This window comes from Saccopteryx leptura, chromosome 1 (assembly GCF_036850995.1).
Source record: "Saccopteryx leptura isolate mSacLep1 chromosome 1, mSacLep1_pri_phased_curated, whole genome shotgun sequence".
NCBI lineage: Eukaryota > Metazoa > Chordata > Mammalia > Chiroptera > Emballonuridae > Saccopteryx > Saccopteryx leptura.
In genome coordinates, this window is record NC_089503.1 from 106343281 (window position 1) to 106357745 (window position 14465).

At 44.1% G+C, this 14465-nt stretch overlaps 1 protein-coding gene across 2 annotated transcripts in view; it reads left to right on the forward strand.

Moving 5' to 3' along the window:
- The first annotated feature begins 2204 nt into the window (after nt 1-2204).
- Nucleotides 2205-14465, forward strand: part of PRLR (prolactin receptor) — a 164823-nt gene continuing 152562 nt past the window's right edge. For both annotated transcript variants that reach the window (XM_066373574.1, XM_066373564.1), the window contains exon 1: nt 2205-2419. The gene's annotated coding sequence lies outside the window, so the exon portion shown is untranslated. The remainder of the gene's footprint in view (nt 2420-14465) is intronic.

Genomic DNA, 14465 nt, shown 5'->3' on the forward strand with positions numbered 1-14465 from the left:
CCAGGGGTTTTGAAAGTAAAAAGGTATTGTATACCTTCATGTCCACCCATTAATGAATTTAAGTATACATAAAAGAAGCTAAGGAAGACTCCAGATGGAGTCTATGGTTTAATTGTACAAAGCTATAGTATTGAACAGGGAGTATCAGGTGATCGTGTTAGTACAGGTGATGCTGGGCTCCCAGTCCAAAATAACCACCAAAGCATCCTGGGAGTTGTAATGGCTTCCCGAGGCTTCGCAAGTAGCTGCTACTGAATGTCATTCGCCAGTTATTCCAGAGCGGCAACCAATCAACAGGGGAAGGCCCAACATCTCAATAACGTTTTTGTTGAAACTTATTAACAAAAGTTTGCTGCCACCAATCCAAATGTCAACAGGTGTCCCCAATCTGGGGTATGGTAAAAGGAGAAACTTTACTTAGATGAACAGTTTGCAAACTTAAGGAGATGCAGCTTCTAAAGCAAAGGAAAAGTGTGCTTCCAGAAGACAAAAGGGATGCCTGCTTTTATTTTATTTTACTTTATTTTATTCTACTTATTTATTTATTTAGAGAGAGGGAGAGAGAGGCAGAAAATTGAGCTTCTCTTGTATGTGCCCTGACTAGGGAATAGAACCTGTCAACCTGCGCACTCCAGGATGATGCTCCAACCAACCTAGCTACCTGGCCAGGGCTTAATTTTTATTGATTTTTAGAGAGACAGAGAGAGGAAGGGAGAGAGAGGGTAGTAGGAAAAGAAGCATTTGTTGTTCCACTCAGTTGTGTACTTTTTGGTTGCTTCGTGTGTATGTCCTGACCAGGGATCGAACCTTCAACCTTGTTGTTTCAGGAAAATGCTCTTAACTGACCAAGCTTACCGACCATGGCAGGTAGGCCTGCTTTTAAAGAGCAAGTTCCTGCCCAAGTCCCTGATTGGTCCATATATATGTAAATAAGGAATTCAAATTTGCAATTTGATTGGTCGAAACAGCACTGTCCAAGGTCCTAATTGGTTGGGATCATGCATTCTAATTGGTCATTATGGAACTGCTCTGATTGGTCAGTGAAGATGCAAATAAAGATGTAGCTGTAAGACTGTGATTGGATGGGACATGTCTCAGCCCACTGGTTGAAAGAGAATTCCAGGAATTTCTTTATAAGGGTCTGCTCAGCCTGCAGGAGGCTTGCAATTCAGTCTGTGACTTACTCCTGGAGTGCAAGCTGTGTAAGAAGCCCCCTGTCAGGAATGGCTTCTAGACTCTTATTATGAGTTTGAGCCCAGTGAACCACCAGGTGTCCTTCTTGGCAGGTATATTTCTTGTCCAAGTCAACAAACTTAATAGTCCTTGTTTAAAGTATTTTCTTGGTGCCCCTCTGAGTTAGGAAACAATCAAAAACAATATTAATGACATCAGACACCAGCAATTTACTGATTGAGGGGTAACTATTTAATTCAGGCAGCTACTACAATTTGTTTCAGTATTTTTCTTTTACAAGAAGAAAGGTAGTGATTGTGCCTGGTTTTGTTACTACAAAACCACATACAACCTTATTAGAAAAGATACATTTTGTATCTGTGGAAAACAACAAAATCGCGGATTATTTGGATACTAACCAATGTTTCCGTGTTATACTCATGTGGCAGAGAATAAACATAGCACCCTGGATGTTTGGGTTTTGGGTTATCATAAAAAGAAAGCAAAACTTCCTTGGGTCACTGACTGTTTATTTTCTTTTGGTACTTTCACTATAAGCCCTCCTTCTCAGTAAAGGTGAGATTCAAATCCCTGGAGCTCCCTTCAAATGTGATCAAGCTGTTGTTCAACGTTATTCAAAAATAAGGAAAGAAATTTGACACACGGAGACACTCAACATCTTGGCTTACCAGGAGAAATATCACCTTTGAGGTCACTGAATTCACTAAGCCATTTTTATTATTGTTTTGTCTATTTTCTGGTTCTGTCTCAGTGGAAGACGTGTTGCCCTGATCATGCCAAACCAATCTGGGGACAATCAGTTATTTCTTCCCCACATCTCTGCTGCATTCTTGCTCTCCCAACTACCTCCCTCAAAACTGGCAGGCTCTGGACATTTTGCATGCTGAAGAAAATCACGGTTTTGCCTCCAGCAAGGAACAGAAATGTTGCAACACTGACTCCTCCCCTCGTGAAGAACGAGTGAACAAGTGCACCGATTTGAGCTCCTGCTCACAAAGCCACCGGGCTGGGGAAGGTGGGACTGAGCCTGAGATCCGAGGCTGAGATCCGAGGCCGCGTCCGCTGCGCGGGTTCCCCGCCCACTTCCCTTTCCATCCGGCTCGCTCCTCGCCCTCTCTCTGGATTTTACCCGCTGTCCGGAGTCAGCCGAGCACAGCGAGATCTTCGCGCTCCGCTGCAGGAAGTGTCTGCGGGCTGCTATGGCAGACTTCGCTCTCTGACACAGGTGAGTAGCCACAGCGGGCGATGCCTGCTGCCCGCGCGTGCGGCCAGGGGAGGCGCAGGCAGCGCGGGCGGCCGAGCTGCGGGTTCGAGGCTAGGCGCGGACCGGGAGCGCGGGCGGCGTGAGCGGCTGGAGCCGGCGGAGGAGCCGGGAAAGCTGGGGCTTTGACAGCAGCCCTCGGTTAGGTCCTTTCTCGGGGGAACTACTGTAGAAATCCTGCCCGCTCTCCAGCTGTTACCGCTGCACGCGTTCCTCTTTTTAAAAGACACCTTCAGATGCACCCTTGCCAGTGAGTTTCGGCGTGACTGTGGATTCTCGGAATGTAAATTACGTACGTCAAACTGAGAAATCAAAATCGGGAGGGGAAGGGGCTCAGCAAGGTGATTTGATGACCGCGGATCTGAGGATTTGCCCGCGGCAGCGGCCTCCCGCTGTCCAGTGGGGAAAGTTAGTGCCATCCGCGCTGGCCGGAAGGCGCGACTCCCCCCGAAGGCAGTGGAGGTGGCGGCAGGTAAGCGGCTCCGGGCGGCAAGGCGTACTCCGGAGCGACCTGGAGGCGCACTGACCAGGGCAGAGGAATGCCAGCCCGAGGGGCGGGGAGGACAGAGGCGTTGAGCCTCGGGGAAAGGCGCCGGGAGTCGGGCTAACTCCGGTAACGGGGGACGCGGAGCGCGGCGCAAGAGGCACGAGAGCAAAGGCTGAAGTTCTAGTTCTTTGAGTAGGAAAATATCCTTTCAGTGATCTCTACCTGTATGCTGGGGAAGCAGCCCGAAGCAGCCCACGTTGCCCTAATAACAGGGCGATTTAGGGTTTTCCTATGGTTGGGTTTGAAAGAGCATGCTAAATGTTATTATCAGTATCAAGGGATTCGTTGGTCTTCATTCATCAAGTTGGCTGGCAAGGATGTCCCACCTGAGTCTCAGGCTTCTGAGTCAACGGAATGCTGCTAATCCTAACCCTGCACCTGGCTTGCAAACTTGGACAAGACTCTTATCTTCATTGAGCCTCAGTTTTCTTAGCAATATTTAGGAATATAATTATTCAATATGTAATATATATCCCATGAAACATTATGTGTGCATATGTGTGTGTGCATAGTACAAGGAAGAAGCAAATGAAAATTTTAACTTCAGTGATTCTTTAAATCAGAGGTCATGGGTCCTATTGAGAGTTAGTTATTAATCCTCATCTCGTGTGTTTGTGTGTGTGTTGGGAGGGGAGTGTTCTTATGGAATATAGGTAAAAATTTGCAAGCAACCCGTGGTGGTTCCTAGATACTTCCTAATGGCCCTGCCCTGGATCCCAGGTGAACATTCCTTCTCTAAAGGAGGCTTTCCCTTGGAAGAACTACATCAGGACCAACCAGCCACCTTCTGCTGGTTGTTGGGCTGGCTATGGGAATAATAGCCTTCCCTGGGGTATGGAGTCAGCCATATTCTGAAGCCCTCCTTTCTTGAGCTCCTGGAACACTGTTTCCCAAGGGCTTCACCAATCACTGGCTCCTGGAGAACCCTCATCACAAACTCTTAATGACTTTCCCAAGGTAGTGGTCCTCACGGTGGAGTTTTCAGTCCTGCAGACAGCACTGGAGAGCCACCTGCAGATGGCCATTGTCAGCCTCAAAGACAGCTCTTCAGGTCATCTTCGCTGGATGTCAGACACTGAGACCAAGGCTTTGTTTGGAAATGAAGGGCCATTTGCTCCCCAGGGCATAATAAGTATAGTAAATGATGTTCTTTTGGACCTCTGCACTTTGCCTTTAAGGGACTAGGGAGTCAAGTTTTGTGGGACCTGGGTCTTCCATTGTCAATGCCAGCAAGGTATAGCAGAGGACACATGGAACTTTACAGCCCAACAAACTGGGCTTCAAGTCTTGGCTCTCACACTTGGGCAATCACTTCTCTGAGCCTCACTTTTTCTGTCTGTAAAATGGGGAATGATACTGCCTTTCTTGCACTGTTGTTAGGAGGATGGAAGTAGTATTTATATAATGCTTGGTCTATAGTCAATGAAAAACTTACTATTGTTAATATTAATGTGAGATTATAAGTGTTAAATCATTACATGCTTTATAGAGCACTCTCTCATGTAACGGGCTTATGTCAGTAGAAGAATGAGTAAAATAAGTTAAACTCTGGTCTAAATATTCGTAATGATGAGTGGTGGGGTTCAGAACACCGAGTTGGGTTTCCTGTTTCCTGTTCATCAAGTAGAGCACTCTGTGTTACTAGCAAGTGAAATATGCCCGGACTGGTGTGCATTCTTAACCCTTTCTCTCAGTTTTCGTGTGGCCCATAATCTTGAATACAGAAGAGTTACATCTTTGCCTATAGCTACAAACAGCTGGTCATGAAAACTAGCAGAGGTAGGTCTCCTGGATGCGTCCATCTCCAGATACACCAGAAACTGTCTCTTGTAGAGAGGAATGTCTCCACTATTATCTTTCAAAGCGTAGCATAGACTTAGCCAGTTCAGTTGCCTCTCACCACCACCCCTCCCATCCTGGACCCTCAGTTGCAAGAAGCTAGATGACCTAGAAATATGGGGGAAAAAATATCACAACCTTAAAAGGAAATGGGTTTTACCCTCGAGGTACCCATTCCAAAGATTGTCAGTATGCTCTGACAAGGCATTCTTGCCTGCAAAGATGACAATATTGATACCTACTATTCATTGAATCATTGAGCTACCCTAAACACTTTCCTACATAACCTCAGTGAATTTTTACATTAATGCTGCAGGGTATAAATTATGATTTAAAGCTTTACAGATAAACTGAGGCTTATAAAAATTTACATAACTTGCCCAGTCTGCATAGCTGGTAAAAAGCAAAAGCTGGGATCCAAGCCCAGGTCTGCCTAACTTTCGACTCTCCCTCTTTTCTCCAGTACTGCCAAGCTCCCTATATCAAAAAATTGCATCACACTAACTGGGTCCCGGTTCTTCCTCTAAAGGGAAGAAATAACTTAATTTTCTGGATGGTTTTAAGTGGCATGAACATACACTTTGCATGTGCTACATATTGATAGGCAGCAACAATAAAATCACCTGTGGAGAATAATTTTCCAAGCCTTCCCAAGTCCTGCTGTGAGAATCAAGATACCAAACACAAAAACCTCAGTACATGAGACTGGCTCTGAGCCATTGATTTCATGAGCAATATTTTAAGTTAAAAAGAGCTCTGTAGCTTCCATCTTCTCCTTCTTTTCGAATCAGGGCACTATTTATATTTACCTCCCTAGGTGAAGTATTTATTCATTCATTTATTCATTCAATAAATACTTTTTGAGCTCTGAATAAGACAGACCTGGTCCTGGCTCTTTTGAAGCTTCTATGATAGAATGACAGATAAAAGACAAAGAAACAAATATATAAATAAGGTAATTTAAGATATTGATAAATGCTATACAGAAAGTAAAGAGAGGCTGTATACTAGAGGTACCAGGGCTTGGAGGCACCTTTAAATAAGATAGCCAGAGAAGATTTCCAACAGAACCTTCTGTTCACTCTGAACTTAAACATGATAATAAGAGGGGGCCAGGCCATGAAGGTCTGGGGAAAAGGCTGCCTTAGCAGAAGAAGTCTCAGGGAAAGTTCCAGAAATGGAACACATGAAGCAGCAGTAAAATGTCCCCTTAGAAATCAAGTTGGGCATTATATGGGGGAAATTTTTGGTTTAATGCCATTACACTATTCTAACCTGTGCTGTGTACTTTATACTCATTTAATCTTTTCCACAATCTGATGAGTTAGCTATTTTTGTCTTGATTTAATCGTTGAAAAAAGTCAAGACTCATAGTGGATAAGCAGCTAGCTCAAGGTTACAAAGCTGGTATTTAAATCCCATAGTCTATCTTGCTCCAAAGCCCAAAACTTTTTGCTAACCCAGCATGTGGCCTTTGAGATAATCTCTTCTATGGCATAGTGAAAAATACCAAAAGTATGGTAGGTAGCTAAATGTTGATAAAGACTTCTATCTGATATCCCAAATTCCAGTTGGTGCGTCTAAATCTGTACTGTGCAATATGCAGTACTAGCCATTTGGGTGCTTGAAATGTGACTAGTCTAAATCAAAATGTGCCAAAAGGATCCAGTACACCCGAGATTTCAAAGACCTACTAAAAAATAATCTTATCAATTTTTGATATTGATTATATATGTTAGAATGATGTTTTAGATATAATGGTTTAGATGAATTATATTAAAATTAATTGCATCTATTTCCTTTTAATTTTTTTAATGTAGATAATAGAAAATTTTAAATTAAATTTGTGGCTCACATTATATTTTCATTAAACAGTACTATATAGAATAATAATTTGACAGAGATATGATAGGAAATTTTTCTTCCTTCTTTCTGATATAACTTTTCTTCTGTTCTTGACTCAGACTCCATCTCAAATCTGTCCCCAAAATTAGTGAAGCAATAAATAAGAAAAAGAAATCCCTCCATGCTCACTCCCAACCTTATTCTTCTGCTGGGCAGGCTATAATTTGTAGCCTGCGTCCTCAGGTCATGATTAGATTTGATGAAACAGACCCAGTAGTTACATTCATCATCATCCAGTTTCTTACTCAGGAAATCTCAAGAAGCTTTCAAACATCCTGTGATGGAAGGGTCATTTTGAATTTGGACTTACAATTTTAAATTTAAATCACTTCCCAAGACAATGTCTCTATCGTTCGCAGCACTTTGTAAAGTAAGAGTCAGCCAGGACTTCGTGTGTATGTGCAAAGCTCATGAAGTAAGTCATCTCACTGTGGTGATAAATGCTTCTTCCTCTCCGTCCTCTTGTTTAAACCAGTTTGAACAAGATGCAGCCCCAGTTTCCAGAGGACTGCTCCAAGGACATCACAGAAGGCTATTTGGGTTTCTTTTGTCCACTAGCTAACGTGGCCCTTGAGTATGGTAGTGAAGTAAAGATCTGATTTGTTCCTGCAGTTTGATTTCTTCCAAAGGGGAAAACAGTCAGATGCCGGTATTGTTAGAGGATGCTTCTGGCTTGGGATATCAGAGGCCTGGATTCTACTTTTGTCTAATTACCCTCACCCTCCTTACCCCAGCGATCCTGTAGTGAGTTCAGAATTGAACTCAGCAAGTGCTAACAGAGAAATGTGCTATAAAACAGGGGCTGTGGCCATCATTGATAACCTGAAGACTGATGGCTTCTGGGGACATTTGCCTGCAGAGAAGCATTTCCTCCCTGTAGCTAAGCCACAGCACTGGGAAGTTGCTCTTTGAAATATATAAGTAACATTTGTCCATTTCCACTTGAAATCTAAATCTGAAGGGAAATGGCAGTAAGAAACTGACAGGAGTGAATTTTCACGTATCTACCTCAACAGTTAACACATATTATTCAGCATCTTCTAAGCCAAGAAATCAGTGCCAGACTCCATGGGCACTGGAAAATAAAAGACTCATGAAAGCAGGTCCTCACTCTTGGATGCTCGTGCTACCTACCTATTTGGGAAATGGGCATAAACGTGAGACATCAGGAACAATGTAGGATAATAACCAATGTTACATGAATGATATGATTAGAGTTTGGAGATTCCAGGGGCCAGTGTGCCCTAAGCCCTACAGCACCTTGAGAGAGACAAGGAGAGCGGCGGCCACTGAAGGATGTGAGGCTCAGCCAAGGCGACTGGAGACAGGATGGGAGGGCACCCGAGTGAGGAGAAACGCACAAGCGTTCTGGAGGTGGAAATGTGCAGGGTGTTTGGTGGTGTGAAAAAAGACAGTTGGAATCACAGGGAAGCTTTTAAAAGTTACAGATGCCCCGCCCCATCTCCAGAGTTTTCCTTTAATCAGTTTAGGAGTCGGGCGTATGTATCAGTGTTATTGTTGTTGTTGTTTACTTACCCAGAACATTCTAATGTGAAGCCAGAGTTAAAAACCACTGAGCAAAAACACCAGGTCTTTAGCTCATAATCATGGGAAATAAATTAAAAGGGTATTGTTTTAAAGAGCATTCAATGGACAATCGAGGTGTGTACTCTTTACTTTGTGGAAATTTTATATGCATGTATATTCTTATGTAGTCTTTTTAATTCACAGTTAATGTTGTTAGTAGTGACTCCATCGACTTGGATATTGTGTATAAAAAGTGTAACCAGTTGCCCATTCCCCTATGCTGTGTATTCTTGGGGTGCCCTGCCGTGAACCTGAGCTAAGTGTGGGGTGATTGGTATCTCACAGCTGCTTGTATGGACCAGGCTTTGTGTAATCATTGCAAAGGGCTTTATTATCATACCCATTAGTGTCTACAATAGTTATTTTATTACAATCTGTGATCTTTCCTCACTTCTCCAACTTTACAAATTAGAATGGAGTTTAATTACTTGCCGTGGGCCTTGAGGTTGCTGGCAATAAACGTGAGAGCAGAATTCTCAGCCACTGAATTCCCCATATCCTATTTAGCTCCCTGAGAAATTGTGCCCAGTCTCCTGTTACAGAATACTCTGTACCGGGCAGTGTTGTACTTCAGTGAAGGAATTAGTGCTATGGATCAGTGGATGGAAGATGATGAGTCTGGCTGAGCTGCCAACACTGTGACTGTGAGTGTCAGCAGCCCTGTGGGCAGGCAGCAACAGAGGTCCCAGGAGCCCACGTGGGGCTTCTCCACATGGGGCTTCCCTTCCAGTGAAAGCCGGTTTGTGCTTGCTGACAGCTCACCGGCTCCTGCCTCTAGGAAGTGAGGGCTCCTGCCTCTGGGAAGTGAGGGCTCCCTGGCCCCCGAGCTTCCTACTCTTCCGATTCCTCTTCTCTGAAGCTTCGGTTCATCGAATATTGATTTTTGTTACACACCTGAAAAAAAGAGAAGAAAGCCCAGCAATTTTTGTAGCTGCATTATAAAGAACGTTTTATGTGTCTTGGGAATCTCTGGATTTGTTGTCAGTGGTGAGGTTGGAAGAGCTTTATTAAGGGTAGTGGCAAAAGGACAGAGTCTTAGCCTTATGGCCTCTTGGGGACAAAAAGGTCAATTTTGTGCCATCCCAAAACAGTTATTTTCTTTTTCTCTGTCTCAAAATCTTTTACTGATTTAAGAACAATTTCCAATATTTGTAGCTCTATCAAAAAGCAAGCTCTAACACTGATTGTATCTGAGAATCATCTCAGGAGCTTTAAGAAATGCAGCTGCCCACGTCCCATCCGTAGGCCCCTTGAATCACGATTCTAGGAATAAACCCAGAGCTCGTACTTCTTTACAGTTCTTCAGGTGATGACAGAGTGTGCCAGTAAGCACTGATCTTACTGCTTAGCCAAGACTCAAATCTCAATTACTTATTTCTATTTCTTGTATTAGGAGATACAGACCCCAGAGAACCAGCCTAACCATATTTTTGTTGGGTAACAGTGTCATCATTCTACTCTTTAGGAATCATGATTTTTAGCATAATATTGAGTTTTCTGTTCTTATAATCTAATGCCGTACACAGAGGGGCCCTGCATAACCTCATGACTAAAATGTGTGTATGTGCAGTTTGGAAATCAGGTTGCCAGAAACTTGATAATTATGAGATTGAAAGATAAAGAGTAAGCTTCCCTGCCACCCCTACAGTAAATTTCCCAGTTGCTATGTTGATCTTTAGTTAACCAACACTTGCTTTCTTGTCTCAGACATTTTAAAACCAATTAACTTCGTTCCTGTTCACACCCTTATTAAAAATATAATTAAAGCTGTATTCGCCAGGGACTATAATTGGGCAGATTTTACAGGGTGAATTGGCCAAGAACTAACTCGGTTGTATAAAAACCTCTCTGTCCCAAAAAATCGGTCATGTTGCAGAGTTTTCCCGCAGCAGACTTGGCTTGGGAGAGTCATGAATGTTGGTTGGGAAAGGACCAAATACAAGTGACCAATACTGAAGAATATAGACAGGTGTCCCCAAACTATGGCCCGCGGGCCGCATGTGGCCCCCTGAGGCCGTTTATCTGGCCCCCTGCCGCACTTCCGGAAGGGGCACCTCTTTCACTGGTGGTCAGTGAGAGGAGCACTGTATGTGGTGGCCCTCCAATGGTCTGAGGGACAGTGAACTGGCCCCCTGTGTAAAGAGTTTGGGGACCCCTGAATATGGAAAATGATTCTAAAATCAATTTGAGAATAAGCATCCAAGATCCAGCTAAGTCTAAGACTCCAACCTTTCTCAGAAAATTGTATTACTACCCAAAAGCAGCCAATTTGTTGCACCAGATGGGAGGGGGAGGATGTTGTACTCCTGTACCTTTCTGGAATCCTAAAATGACAGGATTAAGAGAAGATAAGAAATTGTTAAGGAGATTGCCAGGAGGAGATGGACAAAGTTCTGCTGTGAGCCAAGCATCAGGGGCATGGGCAATGTTCATTCACTCAACTAACATTGGTAGAGGGTCTGCCATATGCCCGACAGTGTTACGGGAACTGGAGGTAAAGCAATACAGTTACTGTTGGTGGAGTCTGTATGCCGGTGAGAGGAAACATCACATTACGAAAGAAATAAATAAAATTGAATAAGTTAATGCCGTCAGAAAATAAAGTGAGGTTAAGGGAACAGAGGCTAATGAGGGCTGCTTTAAAAAGGCTTAAAGGAGTTGCTCTCCCTGAGGAGGCAGCATCTGTGCTAGCACAACTTTTTTTTTTTTTTTTTTTTTTGTATTTTTCTGAAGAGAGAAGCGAGGAGGCAGAGGGACAAACTCCCACATGCGCCCAACCAGGATCCACCTGGCAAGCCCACTAGAGGGCGATGCTCTGCCCATCCAGGGCTTTGCCCTGTTGTAACCAGAGCCATTCTAGCACCTGAAGCAGAGGCTATGGAACCATCCTCAGTGCTTGGGCCAACTTTGCTCCAATGGAGCCTTGGCTGCGGGAGGGGAAGAGAGATAGAGCGAGAAAGGAGAGGGGGGAAGGGTGGAGAAACAGATAGGCTCTTCTCCTGTGTGCTCTGGCCGGGAATCAAACTCGGGACTTCCGCACGCCGGGCCAACACTGTACCACTGCGTCAACCAGCCAGGGCTAGCGCATCAACTTTAAAGAGAAAGTCGTGGCAGAGATCAGGAAGCAAGAAAGCCAGGCAGAGGGAACAGCAAGAGCAAAAGCCCTGCAGTTGGAAAAGGTTTGACATGTTCAGAAAACAGAAAGGAGAACAGTACGGCTGGACCTTAAGGAACAAGGAGTAAAGAGGTAGGAAAGCAGTTCGGAGGTTGTGGGATGGAGTTAGTATTCTAAGCGCATTGAGGAAATCAGTTTTGAGCCGGGGAGTAACATGTCTTACATTGCATTTTAGAGGTGACTCAGGCTTCTGTATGGAGAGTAGGTTGTAGACTGGAAGCAGAGGGAGAACTTGGCAGGCTGATCAGGTTGCTGGGAGACTGATCAGGATGCAGCACGCGATGAGGAAGGACCCACCAGGGTGGTAACAGTGGGCTACAGGTATTGCAACCTAGAGGAAAGGGGAAGGTAGGGCCATGTTGGCATTCAGGTGCAGAGAGCCAGGGAAAGGGACGGCACACTTAGTCCTATAGGACATCATTCTCTCACCCCTCCTTGACTTGAGCCACTGGTTGTGAACCAAAGTGGAACAACCTCAGGTGTTGTTTGGAAATATGAGGGACTTTGACCTTAACTTGTTTAAGCAAACAAACTAAATTCCTGTCCAAGGCAAAATAACTGCTTGCTGCTTTTTACCTTTTAACCATAAAAATTTAATCCTGTCTTATAATAATATTCCTATGAACTTTTTTGTTTTTGATTACTATGCTTTTCATCAGTGCTGAAAATGTCACCTTCCCATTGCTAGCTTCTCTCTTTTCTGGGTGTTTTGACACTTTGGTTGTATTTACTAAGTCTGTTCTGCTCTCAGAGGTTGACATGTGGCTTTCTGCAGTGGGTCCATTTCTCCATATAAATGCTAATATCGGCCCTGGCCGGTTGGCTCAGCGGTAGAGCGTCGGCCTAGTGTGCGGAGGACTCGGGTTTGATTCCCGGCCAGGGCACACAGGAGAAGCGCCCATTTGCTTCTCCACCCCTCCGCCGCGCTTTCCTCTCTGTCTCTCTCTTCCCCTCCCGCAGCCAAAGGCTCCATTGGAGCAAAGATGGCCCGGGCGCTGGGGATGGCTCTGTGGCCTCTGCCTCAGGCGCTAGAGTGGCTCTGGTCGCAACATGGCGACGCCCAGGATGGGCAGAGCATCGCCCCCTGGTGGGCAGAGCATCGCCCCTGGTGGGCGTGCCGGGTGGATCCCGGTCGGGCGCATGCGGGAGTCTGTCTGACTGTCTCTCCCTGTTTCCAGCTTCAGAAAAATGAAGAAAAAAAATAATAATAAATAAATAAATAAATGCTAATATCGTAATAGCAAGCTTCCAAAGAGCACTGACTATATTCAAGGCATTGTTTAAAGAATTTCACATTTTCTCCCCTTTAATTTTCCCAGACACCCTTCGAGTGGGCACTCATTATTATTATTTTACAAGGGAAGAAGCCAAGGTAAAGAAAAGGGCTCTGTCACTTGTTGGAGATCACGCAGCCCATAAGGAGCAGAGCCAGGTTGTGAACTGAGGGTGACTGTGGAGCTCCAGGTTCCTAGTCGCTAAGCTGTGCCCCTTCTCCATCTTCTTTGCACTCTTTTTTACATCAAAAGCTGTTATCTTCAGATTTAGACTTGTTGCTCCTGAAAAAACCCCAGGGCACCACTAGAAGGCAGTTCTACTGGGCAGGACTTCCAGAAGCGGGACTGGAAGGGACGTGGCATAATTTAGAGGCTGGCTGATGCAGCCCCTTCCAGGAGGGCCTCACACCCAAACCACCTGCCAAGGTAGGAGAACAAATCCTAGGTGGGAACCCCAGCTGGCTGGACAACGTTACCAAGAGTGGAGGACTCTCGACAGCATGCCCCCTCTTCTCCTGTTCCCTCCTCTCCCCTCTACTGTGGATCCTGTGCTGAACCCACCTACCTGCCCCTTCCCAAGGACTGAAGAAACCAAAGTTACTTAATAGCTTGTAGCAAATTCTAGCTGCTCTCCAGGGTCATTTTAGGCTGGCCTTTAGAAACCAACAAAAGAGAGTCATTAATTCATTTGTTATTATATTTTTGCTTTAAAAATATTGAAGAGTCTCTCCAGAGTCTTATTATTGGAAGTGGGGAAAAAAAACCTGGGGACACAATAATTCATGTTGTCTACCTCTCACTGCATATCTGCTTCCAGAAAATTCTTCTCTTACAAGCAGCACCATGGTGGCAGACCTTCTCCCCTTCCTAATGGTAGCAATGACAACAAATTTAACAGAACTGAGGTTTATATAAAGCAATTCGCTAAGGTTTCTTTAACTCCATTAATGAATTATTCAGCAATGACTGTAAAGGCAATAGTTGTGGTGAGTCATCTCCTATGCTATGAGTTTTAACTTGTTATATATGCCAATTAATAGGAGGTATTTCTTATGCTGCGATTGCCATGGGGTAATTTTTTATAGAGCTCGGCATGCCTTCATTGGAAATGTTAAATTTATCTAATTATCAGTCTCATCGTTCCACTGTTTGAGCTTCAATTAAAAATGTTCTTTTAAAATATTATACAGGCCATGTCAGATATTTCCTATGGTGATTTTAACCTCCAAATTCAAAACTACAAAAGAAAAAAAAAGCTGTAGTGACAGTTGTATTAAACTATCCTCTTAAGTTAAGAAGATGTGGGTGGAACGTCACTTAGAGAAAGTTGGAAGGCCCTTCCTTTCGAGTCTTTGAACATCCCCAGATAGCTCAGAATCGTACTACTATATTCATTATGAAAAACTCATTTTCAAACCAATAAGATAAATTCCTCCTTTATTGGACAGTTTTGACTAAATATTCAGCAGAAAGTGAGGGTGAAGATCTACCAAATGTGAGTACATTCTAAGACTAAGTCACTCAAAGAGCAACGCAATGTGCTGGCAGCTATGTGATCAGAAGAGGTGACTGCATCACCTCATTGGGGTTTTGACCGGCAGGGTTTTATTTTTCTTTTAGCAAACTTTTCTGATTTTCCTTTTCAGAAGAAATCACTGGAACCATAACACTGTTCAGATCTGT